This window comes from Ranitomeya imitator, chromosome 2, assembly GCF_032444005.1.
Source record: "Ranitomeya imitator isolate aRanImi1 chromosome 2, aRanImi1.pri, whole genome shotgun sequence".
In the NCBI taxonomy this organism is placed as follows: Eukaryota; Metazoa; Chordata; class Amphibia; order Anura; family Dendrobatidae; genus Ranitomeya; species Ranitomeya imitator.
The window spans coordinates 506,325,414-506,351,989 of record NC_091283.1 but is presented as its reverse complement, the minus strand read 5'-3'; the positions used below and the strand labels follow the sequence as shown (position 1 = coordinate 506,351,989).

The following is a 26,576-nucleotide window of genomic DNA, read 5'->3' as shown; positions in this document are numbered from 1 at the left end:
TATTTAGATAAAGGAATGTATTTATTGGAACAATATATATATATTATTTTTATTTAGGATTTTTTTTTTTTTTTTACACATCTGAATATTTTTAAAAAAAAACTTTTTTACTTAGCTCCGGTGGGGACAGTGAGCGTGGCTGATCGCGCTGGACGTACTATTCTGTCCTTGGGAAGTAGGGCCCACCCCACATGGACAGAATAGTACGTCCAATGGTAGAAAGGGGTTAAAGGTCTTATTTCAAGAGCCACATTTGAATGGTGCCGCAGTGTAATGGGGTGCAGCGTTGAGTATGTCACCACGGAACAGACAGACCAACTGTTGGGGGGAATTTATTAACATGAGTAAGATTCTCCTCGCAGGGAGTAAACAGGGGGTTAATAGAGATAAAGCAAGCAGTATAACAGTACACAACAAGTTAACTGAAGCTATGAAACAGGTAAGCAGAATAGAAATGGAAAAAACGAGTGTTCTTGTAACTTATCAGTCCAGGGAGATCCTGACTGGAGGGTCCTTATTCCAATGTGGATACAGTCACCAGCAGCACTTGAAGATTCTGAAGTCTTTTCTGTCTTCTGAGAACTGGAAACTCTGGGGTTAAACCTGTGCAGTCTTTTCTCTTCAAAGTGAAACTGAAATCAGGAAGTAGCACAGTCTCAGACACTGCTGCAGAAGTCTCTGTATGTTAGCCTTGCAGTTTCTTTGTAGTAACCATGTCACACACACACTGGGCAGTTACTTATCACACTCAGTGATCTTTGCTTGTCACTGCGGTCACCAGGGCTACACCCAAATCACTGTCTCTGCGTTGTCAGGGGAAGAGTCTTCTCTGATTCAGGAGGCTTCCGAGTCTACACCCTCACATCCAGCCTTCACTCTGGTGGGTATCTCAGCCTCAGTGCCCTCACGGGGAGCACTACCTTTAGGGGAGCACGGCGCTGCAGCCTGCCCTCTCTTTGGCGCGCTGCCCTCTCTCTGCTCTCCCGCTCTTTTTCTGACCACACCCCTCTCTCTTCACAGCAGTCACCTGGTCCCCTCTGTCCAGGGCAGAAAGTCTTCCCCCCAACAACCCAGCTGTCTGACTAAATGGTTAGAGGCAAGGAGCAGGGAAAGCAACCTCCTTACAGCAGTGGCAGGATCGACTACAGCTCTATTTATCTGGTGCTCTTCAGAGCTCTGGTTCTTGGGACTATGGGGGTCCCAGCAATTGGCAAGTTATCACATATCCGGCGGAGAGGGGATTATTTGGGCTAAGCCATTAAAACAGGTTTTTTTAAAAAATATATTTTTGTTAGGCCATAGTAATATAAAAAACAAACCAATAATAACATTCCAGAAGTGCAATGCAGCCTCTCTGACAACAAGACAGGAGAAGTGTATATATACTGTGTATATACCAAATGACGTCATATTCACACATTTAGTATTTGGTCAGTATTTTACTTCAGTATTTGTAAGGCACAACCAGGAGTGGGTGATAAATACAGAAGTGGTGCATATGTTTCTATTATATTTTTCCTCTGATTGTTCCACTAATGATTTTGGCTTACAAATACTGAGGTAAAATAATGACCAAATATTAAATGTGTGAATGTGGCCTTAATACAAATACTGAGAATTACACCCAGTATACAGGACAGGAGAAGTGGTACCATGCAGAGTGTGTGTGTGCACGCGCGTGTGTGTGTGTGTTCGTGCGTGCGCACAGTGGCTCCACACTATTTACTAAATGTGTGTACTGTACCAATATGTGAACTATGTTGTAGTATGTCCTGTGGAGCTGTGATATGCGGTAGTTATTTAGTGGGCGCTGCGCCTGTGTATATAACTTGTAGTGGGGAGTCCACAACATATAAAGAGTTCCACACTATATAGTGTGTTATAAAGCACGGTATGGAGCTGTGTGTATATTATATAGTGTAGAGATGTGCCTGTGTATATAGTCATCACCATCTAATATACACACAGCACAATAATATATACACACTAGCTGAAGAGCCCGGCGTTGCCTGGGCATAGTAAATATCTGTGGTTAGTTATAGCACCTCACTTCTCTTATTTTCCCATCATGCCTCTCATTTTCCGCCTCACATCTCTCATTTTCTCCCTCACACCTCTCATTTTCTCCCTCACTCCTCTCATTCCCCCCTAACACTTGTCATTTCGACCTCACATCTGTCATTTTCTGATCACTCCACTATTTTCCCTCACTCCTCTCATTTTGCACTCACACCTTTTCATTTTCACCTCACACCTCTCATTTTCACCTCAGTATATACCTGTGTGTCATCTCCCTTATATATAGTATACACTTGTATGTCATCTCCTGTATATAGTATATACCTGTATGTCATCTCCCCTGTATATAGTATATACCTGCTGTGTGTCATCTCCCCTGTATATAGTATATACCTGTATGTCATCTCCTCCTATATATAGTATATACCTGTATGTCATCTCCTCCTGTATATAGTATATACCTGTGTGTCATCTCCCCTGTATATAGTATATATCTGTGTGTCATCTCCTCCTGTATATAGTATATACCTGTATGTCATCTTCTATATATAGCATATACCTGTGTGTCATCTCCTCCTGTATATAGTATATACCTGTATGTCATCTCCTCCTGTATATAGTATGCACCTGTATGTCATCTCCTCCTCTATATAGTATATACCTGTGTGTCATCTCTCCTGTATATAGTAAATATCTGTGTGTCATCTCCCCTGTATATAGTATATACCTGTGTGTCATCTCCTCCTGTATTAGACCTCGTGCATACGTTATTTGCTCAGTATTTTTACCTCAGTATTTGTAAGCTAAATTGGCAGCCTGATAAATCCCCAGCCAACAGGAAGCCCTCCCCCTGGCAGTATATATTAGCTCACACATACACATAATAGACAGGTCATGTGACTGACAGCTGCCGTATTTCCTATATGGTACATTTGTTGTAGTTTGTCTGCTTATTAATCAGATTTTTATTTTTGAAGGATAATACCAGACTTGTGTGTGTTTTAGGGCGAGTTTCGTGTGTCAAGTTGTGTGTGTTGAGTTGTGTGTGGTGACATGCATGTAGCGACTTTTGTGAGATGAGTTTTGTGTGGCAACATGCGTGTAGCAACTTTTTGTGTGTCAAATTGCATGTGACAGGTTAGTGTAGCAAGTTGTGTGCAGCAAGTTTTGTGCATGGCGAGTTTTGCGCGTGGCGAGTTTTATATGTGGTGCCTTTTCAGTATGTGCAAGTTTTGTGTGAGGCAACTTTTGCATGTGTTGCAACTTTTGTGCATGTGGCAATTTTTCCGCGTGTGCAAGTTTTGCGTGTGGCGAGTTTTCCATGAGGTGAGTTTTGCACTTGTGGTGAGTTTTGCAAGAGCCTAGTTTTTGCATGTGGCGAGTTCTGCGCATGGCGAGTTTTGAGTGGCGACTTTTGTGTTTCGACTTTTATGTGGCGAGGTTGGTGTATTTGTGGTGAAATGTGTGCTGAGGGTAATATGTGTTCAAGCATGTGGTAGTGTGTGGCTCATTTTGTGTGTGTGTTTATATCCCCGTGTGTGGTGAGTATCTCATGTCGGGGCCCCACCTTAGCAACTGTACGGTATATACTCTTTGGCGCCATCGCTCTCATTCTTTAAGTCCCCCTTGTTCACATCTGGCAGCTGTCAATTTGCCTCCTACACTTTTCCTTTCATTTTTTCGCATTATGTAGATAGGAGCAAAATTGTTTGGTGAATTGGAAAGCGTGGGGTTAAAATTTCACCTCACAACATAGCCTATGACGTTCTCGGGGTCCAGACGTGTGACTGTGCAAAATTTTGTGGCTGTAGCTGCGACGCCTCCAACACTTTTCCTTTCACTTTTTCCCCATTATGTAGATAGGGGCAAAATTGTTTGGTGAATTGGAAAGCATGGAGTTAAAATTTCACCTCACAACGTAGCCTATGACGCTCTCAGGGTCCAGACGTGTGACTGTGCAAAATTTTGTAGCTGTAGCTGCGACGCCTCCAACACTTTTCCTTTCACTTTTTTCCCCATTATGTAGATAGGGGCAAAATTGTTTGGTGAATTGGAACGCGCGGGGTTAAAATTTTGCCTCACAACATAGCCTATGACGCTCTCGGGGTCCAGACGTGTGACTGTGCAATATTTTGTGGCTGTAGCTGCGACGCCTCCAACACTTTTCCTTTCACTTTTTCCCCATTATGTAGATAGGGGCAAAATTGTTTGGTGAATTGGAAAGCACGGGGTTAAAATTTCACCTCACAACGTAGCCTATGACGCTCTCGGGGTCCAGACGTGTGACTGTGCAAAATTTTGTGGCTGTAGCTGCGACTGTGCAGATGCCAATCCCGGACATACACACATACACACACACACACACACACACACACACACACACACACACACACACACACACACACACACACACACACACACACACATTCAGCTTTATATAGTAGATATCTACACTATGAATATACACAGCACCTTAGTATATGCTATTTACACAAGGCCTCACTATATACTTAAAGGGAACCTGTCAGCAGGATTGTGCACAGTAACCTAAATACAGTGTCAGGTCGGCGCCATTATACTGATTACAATGATATATGGTTATATAGGTGATCCAATATCTGCTACTGTGCAGGCGGCGAATTTTGGAGAAGGAAATTTTTTTCTCTCTAAATATGGTGCCACCTGCGCAGTAGCAACTATCGGATCACCAATAGCTGCTATTGTGCCAGCGCCATTTTCAAACATTGGAGCTGACGTGTATCCACCGCACGGAACACGCCAGGGCCAACGTGTATCCACTGCTTGGGACATGCGAGGGCGGATGAGTATCCACCACACATGATATGCCAGGGCCGATGAGTATCCACGACAAGGGGTATGCTATTTGAAAGTGAAATTATGGGATGCCCATAAACACACACGTTGGAGAAGACATGCTCACACACACATTGCAATAGACACACATATGCACACTCATCCACACTGCAAAACACACGCACACATTGCAAAAAACACACATGCACACTCACACCAGAGGCGGATTATCAGAGGGTCAATGTGGGCGGTAGCCCAGGGCCCAGTGGTGTGGGGGGGCCCTGGGCTACCGCACAGATTGACCCTCTGCTAATCCGCCTGAGTGTGACTGTGCCCGCCGGGCGGCATTTATGTACCCCCAGACCCGGTGGGCAGAGAGAGGGGGTCCGCATCGGGCCCCTTCTCATCTGCTCACCGGGCCCCTTCGGGCGCTGCGGCGGTTTCCTATTGACGTGCGGGCGCACACCCGCACGTCAATAGTTAACAACAGCCGCCAGCCAATTGGAGGTTGGCAGCTGAAGTCGGCCGCAGCGCACACGTCGCCGGCGTCTGACGTCATTGTCAGTCGCCGGCGAGTGTGCGCTGCTGGAGGGAGCTCGCCGCTGGAGCGCTGGTCAGGTGAGGAGACTCTGTTTGTTTTTTTTTATTTTGTTTTGTTTTTTGATCAGTTAACGGTGGACACACGGGGGGATGGGGCAATGCTGGAGACACTGGGGCAATGCTTGAGATACTGGGGCAATGCTGGAGACACTGGGGCAGATTGCTAGACACACTGACGGCAATGCTGGACATACTGGGACAGATTGCTGGACACACTGGGGGAAATATGCTGGAGACACTGGGGCAGATTGCTGGACACTGGGGCAGATTGCTGGACACACTGGGGGCAATGCTGGATACTCTGGGGCAATATGCTGGGCATACTGGGGCAGATTATTGAACACACTGTCTGGGGGCAATGCTGGATACACTGGGGCAATGCTGGACACACTGAGGGCAATGCTGGACAATTGGACATACCGGGGCAGATTGCTGGACACACTGGCGGCAATGGTGTACATACTGAGGCAGATTGCTGGACACACTGGTGGTAATATGCTGGATACACTGGGGCAGATTGCTGGACACACTGGGGGTAATGCTGGACACACTGGTGCAATATGCTGGACATACTGGGGCAGATTGCTGGACACACTGGGGGTAATATGCTGGACACACTGGGGCAGATTGCTGGACATACTGGGGCAGATTGCTGGACACACTGGGGGTAATATGCTGGACACACTGGGGCAGATTGCTGGACACACTGTCTGGGGGCAATGCTGGACACACTGGGGCAGATTGCTGGACACACTGGGGGCAATATGCTGGAGTCAGACACTGGGGCAGATTGCTGGACACACTGGGGCAGATTGCTGGACACACTGGGGGCAGGACTGAAGGCATGGGCAGAATGTAGACACGGGGCATGATTGGAGACACGGGGCAGAATGAAAGACATGGGGCAGGATTGGATCATGGGGCAGGATGGATACGATGGAGACAGATGGGGTAGGATGGGGAGATCATATGGTGTAGAATGGATACTCATGAGTGCAGGATGGGAGAACATATGGCTGGAGCCAGGAATGAGACACACGGGGCCAGGGTGGGGAATATTATTACCATAGGGGCTAATTAGGGGATTTTATTACTGCAGTGATGTATTTATTTTATTTTTTGAGTATACTGTTTTAAATGGGGGGGCGGTCCTGTTACTGTGCAGAGTGACACTATATCGCCTTTTTTTCTTCATGTGGTGTAATGTAGAAGTTGTGAAAAATTAAGTAATGTGTTCTGCAAGCGGAGCTCAAGATAACTGTGTTACTTCCTGCAGAAACGAGTCCTGGCTGGAAGAAATGATGGCGGTCTGTGCTGGATGAAAGATGAAGGACTTCACCTAGAGACGTCACTGGTGAGTCAGTGTTACCTATACACTGACACTATACACTGTATACTATATACAGAGGTCCTTTGTACAATGTCACCAGTGATCACTGTGTTACCTATACATTATATACAGAGCTCCTGTGTATAATACCACCAGTGATCTCTGTATTACCTCTACACAGACACTGCATACTAAGTACAGATCACCTGTGAATACTGGCACTTATGGTGATAGTATTGTGTTTTTTGTTTTTTTTTATTACTGATCAGTATTGTAGTATTCAGTCACTATTTGGTGGTAATATGTGGTCTGGAAATGGTGTTGTGGTATTTGTCCCTTGTATGTGCTATTTGGTCACCAAGTGGTGGGAATATGTGGTCTTGACATGGTGCAGTGGTATTTGTTCCTTGTATGTGATAATATTCAATCACTGTGGTTGTAATTTGTGGTCTGGTCATCGTGCGGTGGTATTTGTTCCTTGTATGTGATATTATTGGTCAAAATATACCTAAATTGTATTGCAAATTTTAACAAATATTTAATAGGTTACAGTAGAGTAGGGCCCGGCCATTTTTCTGGAATAATCTGGTTCGGGTATATCATGACCCCCGTCACATGACCCCCGTCACATGACCCCCGTCACATGACCCCCGTCGCATGACCCCCGTCACATGACCCCCGTCACATGACCCCCGTCACATGACCGGGGGGGCCCACAGTGTCTGAACAGCCCGGGGCTCTGGCTACCCTTAATCCACCCCTGACTCACACACACTGCAAAACACACACACACACACATTGGAAAACACACGAATGCACGCTCACACACATAGGAAATCACACATGCACACTCACACACATGAGAAAACACACATGCACACTCACACACTTGGGAAAACACATACGCACGGTCACACGCATAGGAAAACACACATGCATGCTCACACACATAGGGAAACACATACTCAGGAAAACACACATACTCTAACCTGCTATGTTTGATTTATCATTATTTATCTTTATGTGAACACATATTTAAAATAATGTGAATATGGTCAAAACTGCCCACCCATGGTCGAAACTCCGCCTATTTGCAGTCAGCCAATTAAATGGATGAATGGGCGGGGTTTGGGTCAGGTGGGCGGAGTTACATCCTCTGAAACCTGGAATTTTATGCCCAGCGAGAGTCAGTCAGAGAATACAGTGGATCTCACTGGGGTGCTGGCTCCTATTGTTCACAGTAGGGAGCTGGCTCTTTGTACCGGATTCATGAATGACCCATCACTACTTCCTGATTGTCAGATAGGAGTTAGAGCTTGGAGAGTGACAAGTGTGCAGTTCTGCCAAGGGGTGATCCACAACTTGAAGAGACTGGAGAGAGGAATAGCAAGATCATAAAGTAAGTTACTGGCGAGACTGAGATACCTTCCAGAAGGCGTTATCAGATAAGACGCTGAGTCACGAGAAACCCGAGAGATGCTAGTGCTGAAGGTAATGGACCTAAAGAGGACTGAGAGCGTGGAACTAGTGGGGGTCCCGAGCAGTAGATACAGAGCGTCCATAGTGATAGGGCGCAGAACTGCTAAGTGAGTAGAAAGAAACTTTCTGATTAGGACTGTGGTTTAGAAGCTGGGTTGTGGTGATGTAGAGACAAAACAGAAAAGCTGCAGAACCCTAGAGTAGCCTACAGAAGAAGGATACAGTGGGAATGAAAATGTTTCTTACTGTGAAGGAAACATGCTTAAAGGGAACCTATCACCCCCAAAATCGAAGATCAGCTAAGCCCACCAGCATCAGGGGCTTATCTACAGCATTCTGGAATGCTGTTGATAAGCCCCCGATGTATCCTGAAAGATGAGAAAAACAGGTTAGATTATACTCATCTGGGGGGCGATCCGATTCAATGGGCATCGTGGTCCGGTTCGGGGCCTCCCATCTTCATGGGATGATGTCCTCTTCTTGTCTTCACGCTGCGGCTCCGGCGCAGGCGTACTTTGTCTGCCCTGTTGAGGGCAGAGCAAAGTACTGCAGTGCGCAGGTGCTGGGCCTCTCTGACCTTTCCCGGCGCCTGCGCACTGCAGTACTTTGCTCTGCCCTCAACAGGGCAGACAAAGTACGTCTGCGCCAGAGCCGCAGCGTGAAGACAAGAAGAGGACATCATCGTAAGAAGATGGGAGTCCCCGGACCGGACCACGATGCCCATCGGACCAGACTGCAGCGGGAACGCCCCTGGGTGAGTATCTAACCTCTTTTTCTCTTCTTTCAGGATACATCATGGGCTTATCTACAGCGTTCTGTAATGCTGTAGATAAGCCCCTGATGCCGGTGGGCTTAGCTCATCTTCGATTTTAGGGGTGACAGGTTCCCTTTAAGACTGTGTACCCATTATGCCTTGTACATAACCCTTATCAAGAAAAATAAAGTTCCCATGTTTGAACTGAAGTCTCCTCTATTAGGCTGCTTTCACACACCAGTTTTTTGCCGTCAGTCCCAATCCGGCGAATTTTGAAAAAAACGGATCTGGCAAAAGTTGCCGCTTGATCCGTTTTTTTCTCATAGACTTGTATTAGCGAAGGATTGAAATGGATGGCCTCACGTTTCATCCGTTTTTTCACCGTCAAAAATTGGTTTTCCGGTGGCCGGAGAAAACGGACAATAGTAAAGTTTTTTGTGTCCGTCGCCGTCTGTCGTTTGCTACAATGGAACCCTATGGCACCGGATCCGGTGATGGATTCCTTTTTTTTATCTGAGCATGATCCGATTTTTTTAGGATCCAATTAGCAGGATCAGCTAGTCGAATCCGGCGAAAAAACGGATCCGTAGCATCAGTTTTTCACAATCTGCGACGGATCCATTTTTTTCAACATTCGACAGATTGTGCCTGATGGCAAAAAAATTATGTGTGAAAGCAGCTTTAATGTGTGGAATACGTGGCCCTGGCCAGCCAACACCATTGCCTAAAGGCGGCCTGCACGTGTGAATGGCTCTCACAACACCAACAACCCAGCCAGGACCCATCTTTTCCTGTACAGTGCCAGGACGACATGGAGCAGCAGCTCGTTCATGGCTACCGCCCTCTGCCACCTTACAAATCTACACAGAAATGCATTTGATTATGGCATCAATGAGTATGCAGGTCAGACACAGCAGAATGGATGTGACGGATGAGCAATACTTACATCATAAACTCCTGACTGGCCTTGTTGTGGCTGGGTCTACTATCATGTCAGGGCCTGGCTCCATTCGCTGAATGTTCTGTCCTCCAATCCAACTGTGAAAACAATGAAATTGATCAATGATAAACCATAGAAATCAATAGAAGACTGGATAGTGCATTTACCAATAATTATAGGAGAAGCTTTTATAAACTCTCCCATATAAGCTTCATATATTATTTACAGCTCCATGTTGTAGCAGGTCTGTAATATAACATTGTGAGAAGAAATGTACCCAGTAATCAATATATGTCACGCCATCCATCTCCCGTCATTTATGTAGCTTTGGGTGGAGACAGCTACCGAACCGAGCAGCAGATCAACATGAGATCAGGCAGCGTCAATCGTGTACATTACGCAGCCTTTCTATAGCCATTGTGACTTCAATGCCCCATCTACTGCATGATCTCTACTGCTCAACTAGCAATTTCTCAATAGAATTCAGAAGGAAAAGCAAGCCCTCCCATCACTCGCCATGATAGAGTGCAATTTTAGAAACCTGCACTTTGTGTGGATGGTTGGACATCGCAATACCAGTCCAGCGAGATTTGTTAGATTTGGTTGGTAAGCCATGCTACCTCGTTTCCATGGGTGAACAATCTGTAACATTCCAGCTGTTGTGAAATTACAACTCCCAGCATGCTATTGTCAGGTGCCTGTCAGGGCCGGCGTTAGGGGCAGGCAGACCAGGCAGCTGCCTAGGGCCCATGCTCTTCAAGGGCCCCCAGCCAGTGGAGTGCTGCTAATATTGGAACACCACGCGGCCGCTCTGGGGCCCCTGAGTAAGAGGGGCCCGGTGTCGCCTCCCCCCGCATCGCACATTCAACTTATCGGCATCATAGATACAGATACAGTTGAATGCAGTGATGAGGAGAAAGCATCATGTGATGCTCCGTCTCCCAGCACTCCCCCCTGGAGCTGATGAGATGCTGAGACGCTCTGCAGAAGCCAGAGCAGGGGGGCAACGAGGAGGAGAGGTAAGTATTGTGTGTGTGTGTCTGTATGTGTATGCATTATACTGTGTGTGTGTGGGGGTGGTGGTGCTGGGGGCTGCATTATACTGTGTGTGAAGGAGGAAGCTTCATTATACTGTGTGTGGGGGGACTATAGTATACTGTGTATGTGAGGAGGCTGCATTATACTGTGTGTGGGGGGGGCTGCACTATACTGTGTGAAGGGCTGCATTATACTGTGTGTGTGTCTGCATTACACTCTGAGGGGGCTGCATAATATTGTGTGTGGGGGACTGCATTATACTCTGAGGGGCTGCATTATACTCTGAGATGACTGCATTATACTCTGGGGGCTGCAGTATACTCTGAGAGGGCTACATTATATTCTATGAGGGGGCTGCATTATACTCTGAGAGGGCTGCATTATTCTCTTTGAGGAGATTACATTATACTCTACGAGGGGGGCTGCATTAGGGTATGTGCACACGTAGAATGGTCCACTGCGGATTTTTCCGCAGCGGATTTGATAAATCTGCAAGGCAAAAACGCTGCTTTTTTGCTTCAGATTTACCACGGATTTACCGCGGTTTTTCTGCGGATTTCATTGCGGTTTTCTATTGGAACAGCTGTAAAACCGCTGCAGAATCCGCAGAAAGAAGTGACATGCTGCGGAATGTAAACCTCTGCGTTTCTGCGCGTTTCTTTCCGCAGCATGCGCACAGCGTTTTTTGTTTCCCATAGGTTTACATTGTAATCTAAACTCATGGGAAACTGCTGCTGAAACGCTGCGGATCCGCAGCAAAATCCGCAGCGTGTGCACATAGCCTAATACTCTACCAAAGACCATGGGGAGTGCATTTTACTATATGTACTATATGGGACCTGCATTATACTGTATCAAGGACTATCTGTATCAAATGTTCTTCCTCAGGCATGGTAAGGTGCACACGGTCAGTAAACGATGTGGGTTGGACGTTGCATACTTGTGCAGCGTCCAGATGTTACAGCATAGTGGATGGAATTTCAAAAACTCCAATGTCCACTATGTGTGCGCAGATGCCCGTGGCTTACCTGCGGAGTCGTACATGCAGCGCGTCTTTTCAGACCGCTGCATGTCTAATTATCTTGCGCAGACGCAAGCCTTCACAAGATAAATGTCACCCGTACAATGTATTGGACGCGGTGAATCCACACGGTTCAATGAACAGATGCGGAATCATCTGCTTTCAATAGCCGGCAGCAGACATGTGCTGCGTCCAAAGCGCTGCCAATTCCTGATCGTGTGCACATACCCTAAAGAGGCCGGAAAACAATCGTTGAATTACTTCAATGTTGTCAATTGCGTTCATTAAGTGGCCTGAACTCAGCGCTTGTAAATACAACAGAAATGATTCTGCGTGATGGTGCAATATGTGAGCATTTGGGTCCCCACTTTAAACTTTTGCCCAGGGCCCTACTTTGTCTAAAACCAGCCCTGGTGCTCGCCATACAGTACAGACCAAAAGTTTGGACACACCTTCTCATTTAAAGATTTTTCTGTATTTTCATGACTATGTAAATTGTAAATTCACACTGAAGGCATCAAAACTATGAATTAACACATGGAATTATATACTTAACAAAAATGTGTGAAACAACTGAAAATATGTCATATATTCTAGGTTCTTCAAAGTAGCCACCTTTTGCTTTGATGACTGCTTTGCACACTCCTTAGATACCCCTTAGACCTCAGTCCAGAGCCTCTCACCTAGCCAAATTAGTTCTCATGCTTCGCACTGACGAGGGCCAACAGCCCGAAACACCGTGTCTGCGAATTGAGATACTAATTTGGGCAATTTGCATATTGCACACTCTTGGCATTCTCTTGATGAGCTTCAAGAGGTAGTCACCGGAAATGGATTTCACTTCACAGGTGTGCCCTGTCAGGTTTAATAAGTGGGATTTCTTGCCTTATAAATGGGGATGGGACCATCAGTTGTGTTGAGCAGAAGTCTGGTGGATATACAGCTGACAGTCCTACTGAATAGACTGTTAGAATTTGTATTATGGCAAGAAAAAAGCAGCTAAGTAAAGAAAAACCAGTGGCCATCATTACTTTAAGAAATGATGGTCAGTCAGTCCAAAAAATTGGGAAAACTTTGAAAGTGTCCCCAAGTGCAGTTGCAGAAACCTTCAAGCGCTACAAAGAAACTGGCTCACATGAGGACCGCCCAAGGAAAGGAAGACCAAGAGTCACCTCTGCTTCTGAGGATAAGTTTATCTGAGTGAACAGCCTCAGAAATCGCAGGTTAACAGCAGCTCAGATTAGAGACCAGGTCAATGCCACACAGAGTTCTAGCAGCAGGCACATGTCTACAACAACTGTTAAGAGGAGACTTTGTGCAGCAGGCCTTCATCATAAAATAACTGCTAGGAAAGTACTGCTAAGAACAAAATGGCAGAAACAGTGGAGGTCAAGATAATGTCTAGAAAACCAAGCAAAATTTCAGTGCGAGCTACTCGTAGGATTGATACAGATGCAAATCAGAACCCCCAGTTGACTGGAAAAGATCTTCAAAAAGAATTAGTAGATTCTGGAGTTGTGGCACATTGTTCTACTGTTCGGAGACACTTGCACAAATATGGCCCTCATGGAAGCGTCATGAGAAGAAAACCTCTCCTGCAGCCTCACCACAAAATTCAGCATCAAATCTATGCAAAAGAACAGCTAAACAAACGTGATGCATTTTGGAAACAAGTCCTGTGGACCATTAAGTTTAAAATAGAACTCTGTGGCTACAATGATCAAAAGGTATGGGTGGAGATGAAAGGGCACAGAATTTCTGGAATTTGTATTATGGCAAGAAAAAACAGCTAAGTAAAAAAAAAACTAGTGGCCATCATTACTTTAAGAAATGAAGGTCAGTCTGAAAAATTGGGAAAACTTTGAAAGTGTCCCCAAGTGCAGTGGTAAAAACCATCAAAGAAACTGGCTCACATGAGGACTGCCCCAGGAAAGGAAGACCAAGAGTCACCTCTGCTTCGGAGGATAAGTTTATCCGGGGCCACCAGCATCAGAAATCGCAGATTAACAGCAGCTCAGATTAGAGACCAGGTCAATTCCACACAGAGTTCTAGCAGCAGACACATCTCTACAACAACTGTTAAGAGGAGACCTCCACAGTCACCAGACCTGAACCCAATCGAGACGGTTTAGGGTGAGCTGGATCGCAGAGTGAAGGCAAAAGGGCCAACAAGTGCTAAGCATCGCTGGGAACTCTTTCCAGAAAATGCCGAGAGTGTGCAAAGGAGTCATCAAAGCAAGAGATGGCTACTTTGAAGAACCTAGAATATAAGACATATTTTCAGTTGTTTCACACTTTTTTGTTTAGTATATAATTCCACATATGTTAATTCATAGTTTTGATGCCTTCAGTGTGAATGTACAATTTTCATAGTCATGAAAATACAGAAAAATCTTTAAATGAGGTGTGTCCAAACTTTCGGTCTGTACTGTATATATAGAGCACAACATATATAGTGCCACAGTGGCTCAGTGATTTCCAGTTCAAATCCCACCAAGGACAACATCTACAAGGAGTTTGTATGTTTTCCCCATTCTTTCCTCCGGGTTCTCTGGTTTCCTCCTACACTCCAAAGACATACTGATAGTGAATTAGTTTGTGAGCTCCAATGGGGACAGAGGTGATAATGTCTGTAAGGTGCTAAAGAATATGATGGCGCTATATAAGCAAATAATAATTAATATATACCGGTAATAGTGATGCAAGTTGCTGACCCTTCTATGAGAGTCTTTTATTAGCATTTATCATTATTATTAGCCAAGCATTGAGAACAAGAATTGGTGGAATGAGAACTTTAATAAATTGCCCTTCTCCCCCCACCTTTATCATGTTCCAGGTATCTGGAGCATGGTGGATTTACACATATGACAGTAGTAAGAAGAACGGAGCTGAATCCAGCACAACGCGGGTTATCAGTACATAGTACTGGAGATTACATCAGGATTGTGAGAGTAAGATTGCTGTATTAACATACAATCTGTTCAGTGACCCCATTTGGGAGCATTTACCTACACCGATATTTTTAACTGTGGACGTCAACCTATACCTCACAAACAGTTGTAGAACTACTATTTCCAGCATGACCTAACAGTCATGCTAAGGGTTTTTGTGTCTCATTCTTTGCATAATATTTTGTTCATAGTCAATAGTTTGTCATAATTTACTTATTTTTCCCTAATTCCACATGACTTGTAGGACATGTTCTCATTCTTAAGATTTTTGCCTCCTGTACTTATAATTGTAATAATTTTCTGGCAGAAATACTTCATTTCATTATCTGGAACAATATCAAGGGTGCCAACAGTTTTGGCCATGACCGTAATATATAGTATACGGTATATGCAAAAAATAAATAACAATCCAAGTAGGGTACAGAAAAAAGGGAATTTATTAAAATAACCACTGCAATATCCTTATAAGGCTGGGGTCACACTAAACATATGAAAAATTGGTCCGAGTCTCCCTGCCGAGATTCGCACGACTGTAATGCGAATGTCATGTGAGTACAATCCGATTTCTCACACCTAGCATCTGATTTACATCCGAATGCAGTGTGGTTGCTATCCGACTGCAATGCGATTTTAACATGACATACAGCAATTCTCTGTCATTTACACATCGTTTTCAAAGGAAATATTCATCGAAATATACATTTTAATAGCCAGTAAATGATAAGCATACAATTGTAAGCTGATATTAATAGCCTGGAAGCCCCATGAGTATTACCCCTTCCCTGGCTATAAACATTCGCCCCCCAGCCATCGGCTTTCCCTCTGCTGGTTACGAAAATTACTCGGGAGCCCACGCCATTTTTTTTCAGAAAAATTATCTTTTTATTAAATACATGTACAGTAAGCTGCACACACACTGTACTAATTGTATTTGTCACAGACATCTATGTACATGTATTCTATATGTATTTACTGTATGTAATCATGTAATCCATCTCTTCTATCCTGTCGGCTCCTGCAGCGATTTTACACTATGTGGCCGCTGAATTGCCAGCTTTTCTTCTTTCTATTTGTGTAATATCTATACAGTACAGACCAAAAGTTTGGACACACCTTCTCATTTAAATATTTTTCTGTATTTTCATGACTATGAAAATTGTACATATCCAATATGCAGATGACCAGCAGCACTCACTACTGAGGGCGCACGTTCCAAGTCCAGGGAACCCTCCTGGAAAAGTACAAGTTCAGCAGAATAGGAAGAACAGCGCTCCAAACGGGTGTTATCCAATATAGAAGAACTTTATTCCAGCCATGGTAAAATAGCAACGTTTCAGCTGCACATCCAGCTTGAAAAAGGCTGGATGTGCAGCCGAAACGTTGCTATTTTACCATGGCTGGAAAAAAGTTCTTCTTTATGAAAATTGTACATTCACACTGAAGGCATCAAAACTATGAATTAACACATGTGGAATTATATACTTAACAAAAATGTGTGAAACAACTGAAAATATGTCATATATTCTAGGTTGTTCAAATTAGCCACCTTTTCCTTTGATGACTGCTTTGCACACTCTTGGCATTCTCTTGATGAGCTTCAAGAGATAGTCACCGAAAATGGTTTTCACTTCACAGGTGTGCCCTGTCAGGTTTTATAAGTGGGATTTCTTGCCTTATAAATGGGGTTGGGACCATCAGTTGTGTTGAGCAGAAGTCTGGTGGATACGCAGCCGATAGTCCTACTGAATAGACTGTTAGAATTTGTATTATGGCAAGAAAAAAGCAGCTAAGTAAAGAAAAACCAGTGGCCATCATTACTTTAAGAAATGATGGTCAGTCAGTCCAAAAAAATGGGAAAACTTTGAATGTGTCCCCAAGTGCAGTTGCAGAAACCTTCAAGCGCTACTAACAAACTGGCTCACATGAGGACCGCCCCAGGAAAGGAAGACCAAGAGTCACCTCTGCTTCTGAGGATAAGTTTATCTGAGTCACCAGCCTCAGAAATCGCAGGTTAACAGCAGCTCAGATTAGAGACCAGGTCAATGCCACACAGTGTTCTAGCAGCAGGCACATGTCTACAACAACTGTTAAGAGGAGACTTTGTGCAGGCCTTCATGGTAAAATAACTGCTAGGAAAGTACTGCTAAGGACAAAATGGCAGAAACAGTGGAGGTCAAGATAATGTCTGGAAAACCAAGCAAAATTTCAGTGCGAGCTACTCGTAGGATTGATACAGATGCAAATCAGAACCCCCAGTTGACTGGAAAACATCTTCAAAAAGAATTAGTAGATTCTGGAGTTGTGGCACATTGTTCTACTGTTCGGAGACACCTGCACAAATATGGCCCTCATGGAAGCGTCATGAGAAGAAAACCTCTCCTGCAGCCTCACCACAAAATTCAGCATCAAATCTAAGCAAAAGAACAGCTAAACAAGTGTGATGCATTTTGGAAACAAGTCCTGTGGACCATTAAGTTTAAAATAGAACTCTATGGCTACAATGATCAAATGGTATGGGTGGAGATAAAAGGGCACAGAATTTCTGGAAAAGAACATCCCGCCAACCATTAAGCATGGGGGTGGATCACTCATGCTCTGGGGTTGTTTTGCAGCCAATGGCATGGGAAACATTTCACCGGTACAGGGAAGAATGGTTTCAATTAAATTTCAACAAATCCTTGATGCAAACATAACACGATCTGTAAAAAAGCTGAAGTTGAAAAGAGGATGGCTTTCACAAATGGATAATGATCATAAAAACACATTAAAATCCAAAATAGACTACCTCAAAAGGCGCAAGCTGAAGGTTTTACAAAGGCCCTCACAGTCCCCTAATCTGAACATCATTGAAAATCTGTGTCTAGACCTCAAAATAGCAGTGCATGCAAGACGACCCAGGAATCTCACAGAACTGGAAGAATTTTCCTAGCATGAATGGATGAAAATCCCTCAAACAAGAATTGAAACTCTTGCCTGGCTACAAAAATTGTTTACAAGCTGTGATACTTTCAAAAGGGCTACTAGTTACTAACCATGCAGGGTGCCCAAACTTTTGCATCAGCCCATTCTCCTTTTTGTAATTTTTAAAATGTACAAGATGAAAAATATATACGGTATTTATTTTTTTGGCCAAAAATACAAAGCAAATGAGTCATCTTTAACTTTAGGCCTTTTAGAGATCATTTCATCTTCAACTTGCTTAACTGTTCACAATAACAGTAATTTTGACCAGGGGTGCACAAACTTTTACATGCCACTGTATGTGTATATTTATATACTAGATGGTGGCCCGTTTCTAACGCATTGGATATTCTAGAATATGCATGTCCACATAGTATATTGCACAGCCCACGTAGTATATTGCCCAGCCACGTAGTATATTGCCCAACCACGTAGTATATTGCCCAGCCACGTAGTATATTGTCCAGTCACATAGTATATTGCCCAGCCACATAGTATATTGCCCAGCCACATAGTATATTGCCCAGTTACGTAGTATATTGCCCAGTGACGTAGTATATTGCCCAGCCACATAGTATATTGCCCAGTTACGTAGTATATTGCCCAGCGACGTAGTATATTGCCCAGCCACGTAGTATATTGCCCAGCCACGTAGTATATTGCCCAACCACGTAGTATATTGTCCAGTCACGTAGTATATTGCCCAGCCACATAGTATATTGCCCAGCCACATAGTATATTGCCCAGTTACGTAGTATATTGCCCAGTGACGTAGTATACAGCACAGAGCCACGTAGTATATTGCCCAGCCACGTAGTATATTGGCCAGTCATGTAGTATATTGCCCAGTCACGTAGTATATTGGCCAGTCACGTATTATATTGGCCAGCTATGTAGTATATTGCCCAGCCACATACAGTATGTCACAGGTTAAAAAGTAAAAAATAAACATATACTCACCTTCCGAGGGAACCCTTGTAGTCATGTGGCCTGTGTGCGGTGCACTTGGCAGCTTCCGGTCCCAGGGTTGGTAGCGCAGGACCCGTGATGACGTCGCAGTCACATGACTGTGACGTCATGGCAGGTCCTTCTCGCGCAGGCGTGCAGGACCTGTGATGAGGTCACGGTCACATGACTGTGACGTCATGGCAGGTCCTTGTCACATACCATCTTGCCACCGGAACCTGCCGCTTGCATGGAGCAGTTACCGGAGCGTCACGAGGAGCGGGAAAGGCGGCGGAAGGTGAGTATATAATGATTTTTTATTTTTTATTATTTTTAACATTAGATCCTTTTACTATTGACGCTGCATAGGCAGCATCAATAGTAAAAATTTGGTCACACAGGGTTAATAGCCGTGGTAACGGAGTGAGTTACCCGCGTCATAACGTGGTCCGTTACTGCTGGCAATAACCCTGTGTGAGCGGTGACTGCGGGGAGTATGGAACGGGCACTGACTGCGGGGAAGAAGGAGCGGCCATGTTGCCGCCGGACTGCACCCGTCGCTGATTGGTCGTGGCAATGGTCATGGGCGTTTTGCCACGACCAATCAGCGACTTGGATTCCATGACAGACAGAGGCCGCGACCAATGAATATCCGTGACAGACAGAAGGACAGACAGAAGTGACCCTTAGACAATTATATAGTAGATATATATACATATATATATATATATATACACCGTATATATATATATATATATATATATATATATACGGTATATAATTTTTTTCTTTGTTCTCATTTCGTAAGTTTTACTATAAACCCATTAGACTATTTGTCTTTTAGTAATAATAATTCCTTCACTTCTTGGACTAAAGACATACATTGCAGTAGACTGCAGGAAACATCTGCTCTACTTTCTATGTATTTGACTCTTCAGTGGAGGAAATGATTCTGTGGCCGACTAATGCTTATATGGAATCAATGAGCACTCTGTCTTAATGTTTTATGCTCCATGAATGGTGGCGCTGAAAACCTCATCAACTCCCAGTGCCTTACATCTCAATAGAGATTAATAAAAATACAGGAGGAATATTACATGACCCCCAACATGGGGGCTCCCACCTTATGCTGGTAACATGTCTTATAATAAATTAGATGATAGGTGGCAGCTAATAAATACTTGAAGGTTAGAAATCGTCCCATAAAATAGTGATGCCAGGAAAGATGCATTATTTACAGGTTATGCTATTTCGTATTTGGGTCTTAGTTCCTATTAAATATTTTTACTATCCATCTGGTTCCAATTAAATAATTCATTAGTATCTGTTCTTGTTTAATGAGTGCTATTAGGCCAGCAGGTGCCATACAGGGAGATTATTCTTCCCAATTCCAATGTTAAGGAGTAACCATCATTTTAATCCCCTACCCCCCCCCCTATAAATCAATAGTACATATGAAAATAAGAACCTTTGTAATATATCTTATGAAAATAAGAACCTTTGTAATATATCTTACATGACCGCATATGGCCAATAAAGGATCCTTTCCGTAAAGCATCCCCCACCCCCAACTACCTTGCCCCTCTTAACCCCTCCATCTATTACCCAGGAAAACACACCACCACGTTAATTTCTTTTTGGATAATTTGGCCACAGCGGCCATTTTATTAACAAACAAATACATAAATAACAACATGTAAACAGTAAAAATATAAAACCTCGAGGGGGGGGCTCTTGGAGCTAAAAAATCTGGCTCATAATAGGCAGAGAGCCTACCCAAAATTTTTACAAAAAACACGTATTTACCCTCAGCCGTAACCACCAGCTCGAGGGCACCATGTAACCCATTTCGGGCAAACCAACCACAAAGCTCCTGAGGTAAACACCCCGTCCAGAGCCCGTACCAAAAGCCAGATCAACCCTATCAGCATCATCACCAACTCCAAGAACCCCACCCCCCGCCAACGCCACTGTGACAATAATACAGAATGCTTGCCTTCAATAAATCAACAGAAAAGAAATATAATTCAAAAGACCCCTTTTTTTTTTTTTTTTTTTTTACCTTAAGAATTGACGAACTCGCCGATCTTGCCTAAAGCTACGTTGCCTCATAGAACCGCTAAAACAGGGAGGGTGGGAGGGACTCACTTCGCCCGTCTAAGGTAACTGATCTCCCCTTTTCCCGCACTTTCCCAAGCCCCCACCTCCCTTTTTGCATAAATCCCCACCCCAAATCCTACTCTTCCAATCCCCGGGCTCCTTTACTCAATAACACCTTTATTTTTTAAAAGAAAACCTACTGCACTGCTCCCATGGCAACGCAGTCATGTGGGGGCCTCCTTTTAGCTGCGCCCCATACAGCCCCCCCTCTTGACCGCGTATGGCCAATAAAGGATCCTTTCCGTAAAGCATCCCCCACCCCCAACTACCTTGCCCCTCTTAACCCCTCCATCTATTACCCAGGAAAACACACCACCACGTTAATTTCTTTTTGGATAATTTGGCCACAGCGGCCATTTTATTAACAAACAAATACATAAATAACAACATGTAAACAGTAAATATATAAAACCTCGAGGGGGGGGCTCTTGGAGCTAAAAAATCTGGCTCATAATAGGCAGAGAGCCTACCCAAAATTTTTACAAAAAACACGTATTTACCCTCAGCCGTAACCACCAGCTCGAGGGCACCATGTAACCCATTTCGGGCAAACCAACCACAAAGCTCCCGAGGTAAACACCCCGTCCAGAGCCCGTACCAAAAGCCAGATCAACCCTATCAGCATCATCACCAACTCCAAGAACCCCACCCCCCGCCACACACGAACAGCCCTGACCACCTCAGGCTCGTGAGTGCCCCACCACCGCCAAAGCTCTTTCAACTCCTTCCTGTAGACCGAGCGCCCATAAATCCATCCCGATCTCGTTAAGATGCACTCCATCATCCCTCCAAAAATTACCGACCCCGGCCTCCAGCTCGAAATGCCTCACGGCAATACCCCCATTCCGGGACACAAAACTCGCCACCATCCTGTTCAATTTTACCCTGGCTCTGTTAATCCCTTTATGGGAACGGGCCTCCCGCCACGTCTTCCGCGGCACAATGTCTGACCACACAGTCAGCATACCGGGAAAAGATACCCACAGCCTCAACAAGTCATAACGGATATCCCGAATGAGTTCCCTCACGGGTTTTGCCCCCAAATCATTACCCCCCAAGTGAACCACTAAAATATCCGGAGGGCGATCCAGACGGGCGGCGCGGGAGAATTCCGGCAAAAAACTACGCCACGACATACCACGAGTCCCCATCCAACGGATGATCACTGCCTCTCGGCCGAAACCCAGTTGCCTACCATTCGCGCGCGCATCGGCCCGGAGGGCACCCCAATAAACGAAAGAGTGTCCGACAATCCACGCCAAAAGAGGGGTACGACCTGAAAAACACAACCATAATTAACAATCCGCAAAGACGTCCCTCTTCACCCCGCATTGTTGATTTAATGCCGCACATAAGACAGGTAACGATTAGAACTCCATCTGCCTATTTTCTTGATCACCTCCGGCCCAAGGCCCAAACCATCGGCCTCAGATGCGGCCCCAATCCTAAAAGAATGCGAGCCGAAATTTTCCGGGTTAACACCCAGCAAACCCAAGCCCTTCTTCAAAATGGCTACAAACTGGAAACGTGACAAGAAATCCCCCTCTTGGTGTTGCAACAGAGGGCCTGACCTGACTGATGACAAATTCCAATATGCCTCTAAGCAGCGTTGCGGACACATCCCGCTACCCGCCACCCTTCCTAGCACTACTTTCTTTCCCCTACCTAGCTGATCCGTCTTTGAACGCCTTATCCAAAAGGCAACTCCCCCTTCCCAAAAAACCACATCTTCCGCCAAAAGACCACCTGACCTGTCCTTGCTCGGGGAAACCAATTCACCCAGACGCAAAGCACCAAAAAACGCTAGAGAAAAGGCCAATTGAAACAGTACCACCTCAAACTGAGATGAACAAATTACGCCCAAGGCCTCCCCTAACCGCTGCAACAACCCAAAAGAAATGGGCCTGCGCTTATCAAAAGTCGAATTACCCTTACGAAAACCTTTCAACGCCTGCCGTATAACAAAGTCCTTTGTGACGTCCCTCAATCCTTGCAACTGAAAACCAAAAGCCAAACCTGCTATAAACTTGTTTAACCTAGACACGGACCAACCCCACTCCACGACCTTACCTACCAGTGCCAATAACGCCATTGCCCTGTCGCTATCTGACTCAGCCGAGCCGCATTGAAACAACCAACTTTCCCACATGGCCCATGACGCCGCATAATCTGACCATGTCCTGTTTGACACCGAGGCTTGGATCAATCGGCCTCCCCTTCCGTAACCACCTGCCACAGATGCAAAGGACATGCTGCTCCTGCCGCCTCCGAATCTGGAGCCAAATCCCGGAATCGGTCCCACTGCAAACGAGACAAAGCATCAGCTATATTGTTCTGAACTCCTGGCACGTGCACCGCCGTAATCCATGCATTCAACTCCAAGCATCTCAGTACCAACTCCCTGACCAACCTAATTACTGGAGGGGAAGAAGAAGATAAGCTGTTAATCACGGCCACCACGCTCGAGTTATCGCAATGGAAACGTACTCGCCGATCACGAAAGCTGTCACCCCAAACAAACACTGACACCACAATCGGGAACAACTCCAACAATGCCAAATTCTTGGTGAGCCCCTTCTTTCGCCAATCCTCTGGCCACACCCCGACGCTCCATTTTCCTCCACAGTAGGCCCCATAACCAACTCCACCTGCTGCGTCTGTGTAGATCTCGCAATCAAAAGCATTCAGATCCTCCTGCTGAATAAGCGACCTGCCATTATAGCCTTCCAAAAAACGTTGCCAAACAAGAAGGTCCTCCTTATGCTCTCTACCCAAACGAATAAAATGATGAGCCGACCGAACTCCAGCCGTCGCCCTGGACAATCTGCGGCAAAATATCCTGCCCATTGGCATAATACGACAAGCAAAATTCAGGCGGCCCAGCAGCGACTGCAACTCCTTCAATGAAGTCTTCCGCAATTTTCCAATCCGACTCACCTCTCGCTTAAGCAACTCCAACTTATCATCAGGCAACCTACACTCCATTTTCTCAGAATCAATGAGAATCCCTAAGAAACTCAAGACCGTGCAGGGGCCCTCCGTTTTTCCCTGTGCCAAAGGAACACCAAACTGTCCGGCCACCCATTCCATGGTCCCAAGTAAATGACAGCACACTGCTGAATCCGGTGGACCAACAAACAAAAAATCATCCAAATAGTGAATGACAGAAGGAACGGCCGATACATCTCTCACTACCCACTCTAAAAAGGTACTGAAAGTCTCAAACAATGCACAGGAAATAGAACATCCCATAGGCAAACACCTATCCAAGTAAAAACCACCCTCCCACCAACAACCTAACAAAGGAATGCTCTGCGGGTGCACCGGCAAGAGCCTAAATGCCGACTCGATGTCCGTTTTTGCCAGCAATGCTCCAGGCCCGTACATTCGCACCCACCGAACAGCCGCATCAAACGATGTGTAAACAACGGAGCACAACTCCTCCGCAATCCCGTCATTAACCGAGGATCCTTTGGGATATGAAAGATGCTGAATTAGCCGGAACTTGTTCGGCTCCTTCTTGGGCACCACCCCAAGCGGGGAAACAATTACACCCGCCATGGGCAACGAACTAAAAGGCCCCGCCATTCTTCCCAGCTCAACCTCTTTTGCCAATTTAGCCGAAACCACCTCCGCATGCAAGCCAGCTGATCTCAAATTTTTTGTAGAAAAAGGAACAACATGCATCGGGTGAGGGATCTTAAACCCCTCAAGAAAACCGTCCCTAATAACCTCCGCCTTTTTAACATCCGGGTATCTACTTAGATAGGGGGCCATCTTTTGAACCCTCACCGGAGTCACCCCCTTGACCGCCACCCACTGATGGCTTACCACGTGATTTCTTGAAACACTTAGCGGCTCCGTGAGAGGCCCCGTTGCAATGGGAGCACACGTGTTTAAATTTACAAGTGGTGCCATACTTGCACTGGCCCTCATTAAACTGCCAGCATGTCCCAGATTTTTCCTTTGAACCCTGAGACCCGTGTCCTCCACTTTGTCCTGACTGCTGACTGCTACCCCCCCTCCCCCCTGAAAGGACTGCCCATAACGCACCGGAGCCATCACCTTCAGCCACAACCCGATGTCTTTTTGGTCCCACCTTATCTCCGGCCTCACTGCTTTTCGCTGCCTGAACTGTTCATCGTATCTCAGCCAAGCCTGGCCCCCGTAGGTACGATGCGCCTCACCAATAGCATCCAAATAACAAAACAGGCCCGAGCAATTCTCGGGGAATTTCTCCCCTATAACACTCGCTAGAATGGCAAAGGCCTGCTGCCAGTTAACGAACGTCTGAGGAATAAGGCGCCAACGCCTCTTTTCTTCCTCTTCCTTTTTGCTGTCGTCTTTCTTTCCTTTATCCAAGTTAAATTTTTCTAAAGGAAGGAGAGAGAAAATCTCTACGTATTCATCTTTCCAAATCTTTTCCTTGACTTCTTTCTTCAAATGGGCCCCCAGCGGACCCTCAAAACACACATATACCTCGCCTTTTGCCCTGTCGTCTAACTTAACGGTATCACCTTTTCCCGTTTCCGTTTGTACCGACACCGACACCCCCGCCACAGAAACAGGTGTCCCGCTACCCGAGCTCGCAATCTCGTTCGAACCCCCTGCTACGCCCCCGGCAACTGACACCCAGGCACCAGCGGGCGACGATCCCACACTGTTAGCAACTGAGCTACCCCCGCCCCCATCCAATCTACGCAAAATCTGCGACATACCCGCTAGAAGTTCTCTGACCCCCGGGACCTCATTACAGCCCCCACCCCGCTCCACCACACCCGAGACACCCGGCACTGGGGAAAGACTGGACATGTACTCACGTGGCTGCGCAGGTGCTGTGTCCCCACCAGCCGTGCTTCCTGAATCCTGCTGGTCCATTTCGTCGCGATGTTCGTTCCCGGAATCATCGCTGCCGCTCATCTGCCCCAGGCCCGCGCCCCTGGCCTCCACGTCACCAGGGGGGACCGAGACTGGCGAAGGCGACCGGTCCCTCGACCTCCTGCTGGATCTGGATCTGTCCGGCTCCGTGATTCCTCTGCCTCCAGCCGCTGGACTGTCTCCTCTGGACGCCGCTCCTGCGGCCCGACCGCGACCCGCTCCTTGCCGTGATGCCGCCGCTGTCCTGCCCGATAGTCTGCTCTGCCGTCCTGTCGCAGAGCCAGGCGCACTGGGGGGATGGGATCCGGGTGCCCCCGCCGCAATTGCGCCCGCCGCGATACTCCCCGGCTCCTGCCTGGTGGATGCTGCCGCCGCCGCTGGGCTCCTTCCCCGTCCCCCTGCTCGTGTTGCCGCCACCGCGGGAGGTGCTCCCCGGCGGGTAGAAGCTGCTGCTATCGGTGCTGCGGCGCCGCCGCGCCCTCTGCTAGGCCGCACCGGAAGTGCGGCCCTGACATCCTGTGCAGCGCCGGCGTCCTGCCGCGTCTGCACCGCTCGCCCAGCACCGCGCCGCCTCGCGCCGGCAGGGCCGCCAGGTGGATTCCTGCCGGGGGAGGGGGCGGGCAAGGTGGATCGGCCGCGTCCCCCAGCCCCCGCAGGGTCCCTGGAGGGGCTCCGCGGCCTGCGCC

General features: G+C 46.2%; 1 long non-coding RNA gene across 1 annotated transcript in view; it reads right to left on the bottom strand.

Moving 5' to 3' along the window:
* Window positions 1-316: 316 nt before the first annotated feature.
* LOC138667531 (uncharacterized) overlaps window positions 317-26,576 on the bottom strand; it is a 40,039-nt gene continuing 13,779 nt past the window's right edge. The window contains exons 2-3 of the long non-coding RNA XR_011318807.1: window positions 9,943-10,034; window positions 317-632 (exon numbers count right to left, since the gene is read on the bottom strand). This is a non-coding gene — a long non-coding RNA (uncharacterized lncRNA). The remainder of the gene's footprint in view (window positions 633-9,942; window positions 10,035-26,576) is intronic.